Genomic DNA, 10,438 nt, shown 5'->3' on the forward strand with positions numbered 1-10,438 from the left:
GTCTTGTGCTGAAGTGCTTCTTTAAAATTATTAGGTTTAATACCGAGACCAATGGAATGGTGAAAAAGTATGTGTTTGTAGTAAGAAAGCCAAACTTAGAGTAACAAACATTATTAAACAACCTGTATGTATATTTAGATGTCAACAAATCATAAGGTTCATTTTCTCAACAAATTTTGGTCATAATTTAGTGAAGTATGTTGCAATAGATCATAAGAACAATGTACCCCCAGTTAAGTAGCTTACAACATTATGGATTTTGTTTGTCAGATAAATGTTGAAGCACAGAAATTATTACCCCTACCTGTTGGTGCACCGGGAGAAGGAATAGTTATGAAAGTCGCCTTGGCCATCCACCTTATGGGAAAAGGTCACTGGTATATATGTCTGTTCTCGTGTTAAGGTTAGGATGGTTTAATAAGATAGGTTACATTTTGAACAGTTGTGTCAATATTATGAGTACAGGAATATATGTTTCCCCTACGTGAATTTGTTTGTAGTTGACTCCTTGGATATGGTAGCACAGTTGGTAGATTTTGTTTCAGCAGGTACCAGTTTCATTCTGCCGGGGGCAGACCTTAGATCGAAAACTGTTTGGATAGATCATTCTAGACTTGTTCAGGGCCCACCTGACAGCTGAAGGAGCATTTTAGGTTTAGGCAGAAGATCTATAAAGTAAGCAAATTTGATATAGTTTGAATGGTTGTTCTATATCAACAATAGCCAAGATGTCATTATCCCTTAAAGGGGTGGAGAGTTGATCAGAACTGGAAAAAAGCTGGCAATAAAAACGGAAAATGTAAAGCAATTACGTGACATTAAAGGGTCTCTTTAAGATAGCCTGTAACTTGTGAAAGGCGAGGGTTTCTCTAAGCCAGCGTTTCTCAACCTTTTTATCCTTGCGTAACCTTTAGAATAAATTGCTTGTCTCAGGAACCCCTGTGCAAAAAAAAACACATATACCATATTTTTCTCATTTTATTTTCATCGTAATAATAGGTTAGATAGGATGATGTCCATATTACATTATTACAATAACCAAGAATATGTTGTGCGTGTTTGATTATATTATGTATATGAGATTAAAAAAAATCAAAAGTGCATTAGCTTATCTCATTTGTTCTTGCGGAACCCTTAGCGGAACCTTAGTGGTTGGTTGAGAAACGCTGACCTAAGCTGAATGAAATTACCCGATGTTAGAACAAAATCATTAGTGATTTCTCGGCAGTAAAAGGCTAAAATGTTTACACAGAAATCGTAAATATGTACATGGAATATGAAATATTTGTATGATTATACCCTTGGTTTCAGCTTTCGTAAATGAAAGCTTTCAATACTCTAGACAAGTGGGTTTTAACCTAGTAGGAGGTGCTGAACCCCACAAGTTTTATCCGTGTGTTTGTTGGACCCTTTGTAATTGGAAAGATGAAATATATCTTCAAAACATAGGTATATGTTCTATTAGTGCACAAAAACGACCATGCATCAGTTGCACACAAAATCACGGTGTTCAAAGAACAAAACCAACGAAACACATATCATCAGCGTCATAAAGAAAGTGCCTAAGTCATTTGTCCAACTTTTCAGGAAAAAAAAAAATGTTTTTTTTTCATATTATAAATGTACGTAATGGTTCTCCTAACGTAGTTTTAACCTACTCATACATACATATACCAAGGCTTTTTCCCCCTTACAAGGGAGGTAGCCAAAAAGAAAAAGGCATAAACTCATTCCCACCCATTCCATCCCTGAATACACTCCACTCCCCTCCACCCTCCCTCCCATCTTAGCACCTCCTGGATGACGGGTCATCCCTGCACCTTGTCCACTGCCCTGGGTCAGAAGTAGTGTTGCAAGACACAGCACGTCCACAGCAAGGCAGCTTCATTAAATCAGCGACCCCCTGTCTCCATCCCATGCATAAAAGGAGAAGACGGGGAGAAATCCCCTTGGGCTGCGTCAAATTTTGCTCACACATACCCCCCATCCCCCCACCCATTCCACCTCATGCATCACAACATCATCGATATACAACCATTCTCCATTCACCCCAGTCTTCTGTCTTCTCCCGTCCTTCCCCCTCTTCCCCAAAGCCCCCTTCACCCCATCCATCCACTTCATCCTAGGATGTCCCCTCATGTTCACTCCCTCCACATCTACCTTCCATATCTCTTTTACTAATCATCACTCATTCTTTCCATGTGTCCAAACCATCCTAATACTCTTTCATCAACCCTATCTCCCAACTTCCTTTCCACCCCAGTTCTCCTCCTCACCTCCTCATTTCTCACTCTATCTAGCCTAGTAACCCCCATCATACTTCTCATACACCTCATCTCAAACACATTCAAACCCCTCTCTTCCTCTCTTAACCTACTCAGACACTAAATAAAACATTGGGAATTTTACCACAAGGAGCAATGAAAAATTGATTTAGAAAAAAAATAATAATAATTGACGGAAAATGACTTGGGTAATTTCTTTATGAAGGTGACGATATGTGTACGTGTGACCTCTGATGAACTCCTGGGGTTCAATTGAACCCAGGTTAAGAACCAGTTCTAGACCAGAAAGAATTTCTACTTTTACTTGTCTTTGTGCTCCAGTTACTCGCACTTGTTTTTTTATGTTTGGGTTGTATATACATACATATACCAAAGGCTTTTCCCCCCTTACAAGGGAGGTAGCCAAAAAGAAAAAGGCATAAAAACCATTCCCACCCATTCCATCCCTAAATACACGCCACTCCCCTCCACCCTCTACCCTCCCTCATATCTTGGCACCTCCTGGATGACGGGTCATCCCTGCATCTTGTCCACTGCCCTGGGTCAGAGGCAGTGTCGCAAGACACAGCACATCCACAGCAAGGTTGTAGGTTATATTATTATTATTTTTATTTATATTTTAGTATTATTGATATTATTTTCTTTTCATTGATTTTTTCCTTCAAGCTTTCATAGTGGGTGATACTTTTTCTATTTATATTATATACTAAGTGCTTTTTCCCCCTTACCAGGGAGGTAGCCGAAGACAAAAGGCATGTACCCACTCCCATCCACCACCCTTTCCTCCCTCTCATCTTAGCTCTTCGTGGGTGACGGGTTATCCTTATATCCTGCCCACTGCCCTGGGTCAGAAGTAATGCAGCAAGACACAGCACATCCACACCAAGGCCACTTTACTTAATCAGTGAGCCCCCCCTCTGCCCCCTTGTGCAGAAAAATGGCAGATGGAGAGAAATCCCTTCGGGCTCCTTCAAGGTATCATTCACACATAACCATTCCCTAATCCACCATCCCCAACCCAGACACCTCAGAAATACAAATCTCTTCCTATGCAGACGACATAACAATCACATGCACACATCGTAACACAGACAAAGCTGCAGAAATAATCCAGCCATACCTAGATACACTCAACACATGGTTCATCACAAACAGACTCAAAATAGCTCCAACCAAATCTACAGCAACACTTCTCACCAACTGGACAAAAGAACACAAATACATACCTCATCTCTACATCAACAACACTCTAATACCACACACAAACGCACCGAAAATTCTTGGTGTAACATACGATACATCCATGTCTTTCAAACAACACATCACAAACATAAAAAACAAATGCACACCTAGACTTAACACACTTCATCACTGGAACAACATTTGGACAGAACAAAGAAACTAATACAACAATATACAAACAATGCATACACTCAGTGATGAATTATGCGAGTCCTGCATGGGCTCCTAATCTCAGTGAGACACACCACAACACCCTTCAAATCATACAAAACAAAGCCCTAAAAACAATTACAGGCTGCACAAATACAACATCTACAGACCATTTACACCATGAAACAAAAGTCCTCAAAGTCAAGGACCACCTCGACATGAGAGGCACACAAACACTTTCCGCAGCCACCACAAACACATCACACCCACTATACTACATAGCAGAACACCCACACACACCAAGAAACATTAAAACAACACCCAAAGACCTGTATCACACACAGATACTCTCCTCTCTCCCTCCACAACCACCAAATACCAGCCTCCGGAAACATATTCATAATCATATCACTCACCGCTCCATTAACACACTGAAAGACAACACACTGTTGCATGCCAGACCCCCTGATATCCACCCTTCTGAATCCTCTCTCCCACGAAAGGACAGAGTCCACTTGGCCAGACTGCGGTGTGGCCACCACCCAGCACTTCTAAGCTACCAGATGAGGCTGGATGACTGCATTGTGAACAGCTGCCCAGGATGTAACACTTCACCCCATACCATACAACACATAATGGAAGACTGCATTATACACAATCATGCACGCAAACAACACAACATACACTCTATAAAGGATTTGTGGGAAAACCCAGTTTCGGCTGTGGCATTCCTTGGGGAGACGGGACTGCTCGGACAGACAGTCTAGGGAACGACAACAACAACAACAACAACCCACTCCCTTGCATAATGGTATCATCCATACACAGCCATTCTCTATTCACCCCTATCTCCCACTTCCTCCCTTCCCCCTCCTGCTCAATGCCCCTTTCACCCCATCCATCCATCTCATCCTTGATCATCCCCCCTCATGTTCATTCCATCCACCTCTGCCTGCGACACCTCATTTACTAATCTTTCTTTACTTATTCTCTCCATGTATCCAAACCATCCCATTACTCTTTCATCAACTGTCTCCCAACTCCTTTTCCACTCCCACTCTCCTCCTCGTTTCTCACTATCCATCCTTGTAATCCCTACTGTACTTCTCAGACACTTCATCTCGAACTCATTTGAACTCTTTACCTCTTAAATTCTATGTATAAAGTGCTGTCGGCATCATCACCCTTTCTCATAATCTTTTTGCGTCCATTCATACATACATACATATACCAAAGGCTTTTTCCCCCTACACAGGGGGTAGACTAAAAGAAAAAGGCATAGAAACCACTCCCACCCATTCCATTTCCTATATATTCCACTCCCCTCCATCCCTTTTATCTTGGCACCTAAATACCTAATTCTCATTATACTTCTTAATTCCCCCAAGACACTTAATTTTTAGTTTTATTATTTTGAAAGGAGAGACCCAAAGACTGAAGAACAGTGGTCTCCATGTGGGCCTCTGCAGGCCAGGGCACATTCTTCAGCTGAATAAAAGGATTTGATGTTTATATTTGTGGTTTGTTGAAAACAACAGTGCATTTTGCATTGGAAAGCTTCTTGAGCAGACTTTAATTTCTTTATTGATGATTTTTCTTTTGGAATAAGGTGAAATAATAGACTTACAGTGGGCATTAGGAACTTTGTATTCCTGGAAATAAATCTATACATGTTTCACTGAACTCTTAGTGTTATTAGTGAAAAAAATACAACAAGTAACTTTGGCTACAAGTATGTACAAAAGTTGAAAAATGGTGTTAACTGGAGGAGTCCAGAAGGTTGATAATTATAATCAATATTACATATAAAAATAAAGGCTTTTTTTTTTCTCTTACAAGGGAGGTAGCCAAAAAACAAAGACATAAAAATCACTCCCACCCATTCCATCCCCAACATACTCCACACCCATCCATCCCCTTCCCTCCCTCCCTCTTATCTTGGCACCTTCTGGATGACGAGTCATCACTGTATCTCACGCACTGCCCTGGGTCAGTAATCAGTATTACCTTCAGTTTTACTATATTACAAATACATAGTCCCACAGTGGTTGGCAATAGTCCATGGTTCCACCCACAGATTTCTAGGAAGAAAGTTTGAATTGTTGTCTGTATTTGCATACATATATCAAAGGCTTTTTCCCCTTTACAAGGGAGGTATCCAAAAAACAAAGGCATAGAAACCACTCCCACCCATTCCATTCCCAACATACTCCACTACCATTCACCACCCCTCCCTCACTCCCTCTTATCTTGGCACCTCCTGGATGACGGGTCATCCCTGCATCTCGCCCACTGCCCTGGGTCAATAATCAATAATACATAAATACACCAAAGGCTTTTTTTTTTTGCTTACATGGGAGGTAGCCAGAAGACAGGCATAGAAACCACTCCCACCCATTCCATCTCATACATTCCCCACTTCCCTCTAACCTCTTCCCCTCCCTCTTATCAATGTTACCTTCAGTTTTACTATGTGACAAATACATAGTCCCACAGTGGTTGGCTGTAGTCCTTGGTTCCTCCCAACAGATTTCTAGGAAGAAAGTTTGAATTGTTGTCTGTGTTGATGTGTAACTATTTCTATGTTGTTGGCTGAAACTAGTAAGTCGGGGGAGGGGAGCAGTTACTAGTTGTCAGCTCTCCATGTGTGAGAGGATGTAAGAAATACAGTCGAAGTTGATAGATATTGAGCCTAGTCTAGATGCCAAGTGTTGACCCCATAGGGCCGCAGCACCTGAGGGAGGCGAGGAGTTTGAAAATGGTTTGCTTCATTGTCCGTTTTCTGAACTACCACAAGCAGGTACCTATGATCGGTCCTACCAGTTGAGTAATGACAATATGAAGGCGAACTTGGCTGCATCATGTGATCGGGTAAGGCCACACACTAAAGCCTAAATATTGTGTGATGACAAGCTGATATACACAACCGCTGAATGTTTGTGAAAGAACATTGAAATGGGGCATGGCTGTTGGAGTTTTCAGGTGGTCACTATGTGGTATGATGCAGTGTTTTTGGGTGGTCTGTTTATGATAGGGAAATTGAGGGTCTTTTGTGGGGAGTACCTTATACTAGTGTGTAGGAAGCAATTGTCTATTGATAGAAGATCGGTCTCATGAATGAGAATATTGATTCTAGCTCTATCGTTTCCTTTGACAAGAGTTGATGCACTCTTGTCCAATATTTTCCTGGTGATATTTTGGGTGTTTCTTTGGAAGATGAATTTTGGGGCCTCTGCTAGATAAGTAAGATAACATTTTTCTATACAGTGTTCACATGTGACATGTGTAGCAGTCAAGAAACATGGTCCTTGAAATGACAGTTGATATTGTAGACTGTTGGTGCAAGTAGGATCTTCAGGGTGAAAAGAAGTATTATTTCTCATTAGTAGTGTCTCGTGTTTTTTCTATTACAATAGTAGATGGAGATACAGGCCCTTTTATTTACTTGGTGGCTTCACACCTTAGATCAAGATATAACGAAATGGCAAAGCTGGTTAAAAGAAATACACATACAGCGAAACGTGATTATGAAATCAAGGTGGCCAGTAAGGCAAAATCCAACCCAAAGGGTTTCTTTCACCTCTATAGAACAAAAAATAAAGAATAGGACCAATTAATAACGATGAAAATGACATGATAGAATCGGAGGAAAAATTGAGTGAGGAGTTTAACAATTATTTTCTATCGGTGTTTACTAATAAGAGGCTAGATAAAGTTCCTGACTGCAATCCGATTTACAGAGGGGATGAAGAAAGTAGTCTATCTAATATCAGCATTAGTAAAGAAGAAGTAGTCAAGCAGATTGAAAGACTTAAAGCTACAAAATATCCGGGTCCAGACAAAAATTTTCCAAGAATGCTTAAGGAGTGTAAATATGAAATCTGTGACCAGTTAACTGAAATATTCAATAAATCGGTAGACACTGGTTTTGTGCCAACTGCTTGGAGGCAGGCAAACGTTCCTGTTTTTTAAGAAGGGAGATAGATCGTCTATGTGCAACTACAGGCCAATCAGTTTGACATCGGTTATAGGAAAAATGCTTGAATCAATAATAGTAAATAGACTCGGAGAACACATCAAAGGGCATAATTTAATTGGTGATTCACAGCATGGTTTCTCCAAGGGTTAGTCATGTGTGACTAATCTTCTATCCAATTTTCCCAGGGGGGCATTGTGGGGGTCATTCTTGGAAACCAGCACTTAGAGGAAGTAATCATGAGTGGTTTCTTCCCCTTTGTAAGGGAGTTAAGAAAGTACATACATATACCAAAGGCTTTTTCCCCCTACACAGGGGGGTAGCCAAAAAGCAAAAGGCACAGAAACCACTCCCACCAACTCCACCCCTATACATTCCACTCCCCTCCACCCTCCCCCCATCTTGGCACCCCTTGTTACTGTCCTGTACCATTTCTCTGAATATTCATTTTCTTTTTTCGCCGACCCTGTGGTGAGGGAAGGGAATGCTACCACCAAGTCTTTCCACTTGAGTCATTAAAGGCGACAAAAAACGGGATGGGGGATGGGATTAGGAGTCCTACTACCTGCAGCCCCAAAAGGGGACATTGCTAAATAAAGTAGTAGTTAAGAAAGTACATCATACATATACCAAGGCTTTTTCCCCCTTCCAAGGGAGGTAGCCAAAAAGGGAAAGGCATAAAAACACTCCCACCCATTTCATCCCTAAATACACTCCACACCCCTCCCACCCTTCCTCTCATCTGAGCACCTCCTGGATGACGGGTCATCCCTGCACCCTGCCCACCGCCCTGGGTCAGAAGCAGTGTCGCAAGACACAGTACATCCACAGCGAGGCCGCTTCATTTAATCGGCGACCCCCCCCTCTCCGTCCCCCTTTGCATATAAGGCGAGGACGGGGAGAAATCCCTTCGGGCTGCGTCAAAATTTACTCACACATACTACCCCACCCCCCACTTCCCCGCCCATTCCTCCTCATGCAGTCACAACATCATCCATATACAACCATTCTCCACTCACCTCTGTCTTCCGTCCTCTCCCTTCCTTCCTCAACAGACATTCCCCTCTTCCCCAAAGCCCCCTTCACCCCATCCATCCACCTCATCCTAGGACATCCCCTCATGTTCACTTCCTCCACATCTGCCTTCCATACCTCTTTTACTAGTCTTTCTTCACTCATTCTTTCCATGTGTCCAAACCATCCTAATATTCTTTCATCAACCCTATCTCCCAAATCCTTTTTCACCCCTGTTCTCCTCCTCACCTCCTCATTTCTCACTCTATCTAGCCTAGTAACCCCCACCATACTTCTCAGACACCTCATCTCAAACACATTCAAACTCCTTCTCTCTTCTTCTCTTATGTTCCACGTTTCTGCCCCATACAGTGCTGTTGGCACAATCACTCCTTCATACAGTCTCCTCTTCGCATCCATTCCCAAATGTCTATTCCTCATTACACTCTTTAAACCACCAAGGCATTTACTCGCTTCTCTCAATCTACATTCTACCTCCACCTTCACTCCACGTCTGGGGTATTGGTCCCCGTCTGGGGTATTGGTTGCTTGTTATTGTGGCAAAGTAGCATGCAGTCGATACTTTAGGGTCTATATGGGGCGCCCCTACGGACCAGAGCCACACATCATTTTGTCTATGATAGAAGAAATTCTGTTCATAGAGAAATGATGACACTTTTATACTACGACTGTCCCTCCGTTATGCTGTCCCCCAACCCCTTGTTGCTGTCCTGTACCATTTCTCTGAGTATTCTCTTTCTGATTGGGGGAATTCCCTGTGGTGGGGGAAAAGAATACTGCCACCAAGTTTTCCCACTTGGATTGTAAGAGGCGAGAAGAAAGGGACGGGGAGAGGGACTAGGCATCCTTCTCCCTGTAGCCCCAAGGGGCAAATTCCTAAAAATCAAAGTTAAGAAAGTACCAGCACAAAATATGCCTTGCCACAGATTCCAATTGCCCCAGATACAACCACCATACTGAAGACACAGAACACCTCGTACGGTTTTGCCCCACATGAAGAATCCCCAGACAACAACATAATATCTCCTCTTTAAATGACATATGGTTCCAACTAGAGACTGATGTCAGTTTCCTGGAGGCCAAGAGTCTTCTGTAAAAGAGACCATGGACGACAGATTGATTGTGTGGGAATATATTGACTGCTTGTTATTGTGGCAAAGTAGCATGCAGTCGATACTTTAGGGTCTATATGGGGCGCCCCTACGGACCAGAGCCACACATCATTTTGTCTATGATAGAAGAAATTCTGTTCATAGAGAAATGATGACACTTTTATACTACGACTGTCCCTCCGTTATGCTGTCCCCCAACCCCTTGTTGCTGTCCTGTACCATTTCTCTGAGTATTCTCTTTCTGATTGGGGGAATTCCCTGTGGTGGGGGAAAAGAATACTGCCACCAAGTTTTCCCACTTGGATCGTAAGAGGCGAGAAGAAAGGGACGGGGAGAGGGACTAGGCATCCTTCTCCCTGTAGCCCCACGGGGCACACATCCTAAAGACAAAAGTGAAGGCATAAGGGGTGCTGGCGGGCCTCGGGCCAGCACCCTAAGGTTTGGGTCTTTTAATGTGCGTGGATGTGGTACAGATGAGAGTAAAAGGGAAGAGATAGGTAGTATGTTTGTGAGAAGAAAGTTGGATGTGTTGGCTTTGAGTGAAACTAAGTTGAAAGGGAAGGGTGAGTGTATGTTTGGGAGTGTAAGTGGGAGGTTATCAGGAGTGAAGAGAGGGCAAGGGAGGGAAGGGGTGGCTA

Source organism: Oratosquilla oratoria, chromosome 22 (genome assembly GCF_046742065.1).
Source record: "Oratosquilla oratoria isolate Oo_2021 chromosome 22, ASM4674206v1, whole genome shotgun sequence".
NCBI lineage: Eukaryota > Metazoa > Arthropoda > Malacostraca > Stomatopoda > Squillidae > Oratosquilla > Oratosquilla oratoria.